Source organism: Wasmannia auropunctata, unplaced genomic scaffold (assembly GCF_000956235.1).
Source record: "Wasmannia auropunctata unplaced genomic scaffold, wasmannia.A_1.0 LD336116.1, whole genome shotgun sequence".
Taxonomy (NCBI): Eukaryota; Metazoa; Arthropoda; class Insecta; order Hymenoptera; family Formicidae; genus Wasmannia; species Wasmannia auropunctata.
The window spans coordinates 3,805,590-3,806,238 of NW_012026774.1; positions in this window are offsets into that span (position 1 = coordinate 3,805,590).

The window sequence follows — 649 nt, forward strand, 5'->3', positions numbered from 1 at the left end:
TCTCGAGCAACAACATGTCATTTACGAACATACACAGACGCTAGCCTTACAAAACTTCCAAATTGGATTAAGGGAAGACATTCAGGTACTGATGCGCTCACAACGTTTCCATACCCTAGCAGAAGCAATAGACGGAGCTAGCGCGGAAGAAAAGGCCATGGCCGATGCGCAAGGCCTCAATAGGGTTTATGAAAAGAAAAAATTCAAATTTCGCGATGATAAACCGCAGTGTACAAAATGCGGAAGGCAAGGGCATTCCGGAGATGAATGCCGCACTAATAGATATGGCCAGCGTTTCACCTTGCCGAAACCGGATTACAAACCGGCCGGAGTAAATGCCGTAAAAAAATATTGCATACATTGCAAAAAACCAGGGCATTTACGACAAGAGTGTTGGGCGTTACAAAAACGCACTGGGGGAACGCATACGCGACCTGAAAAAAATGAGATTCGGAAGAAGCCACAGGTACATACGGCCACGACGGCGATCAAAGATTCCGAAGAAGCAGGGGACTCGTTTTCCAGCAGCGAAGACGAGGGAGTCACAAAAGAAAAAACAACGCGAGCGGCGCGTGAATATCGAGTAACGCAGGTAAGCGGAAAACCGAACATAAACACTGGACTCGATCTAGTAACCTTGCCAATGCAA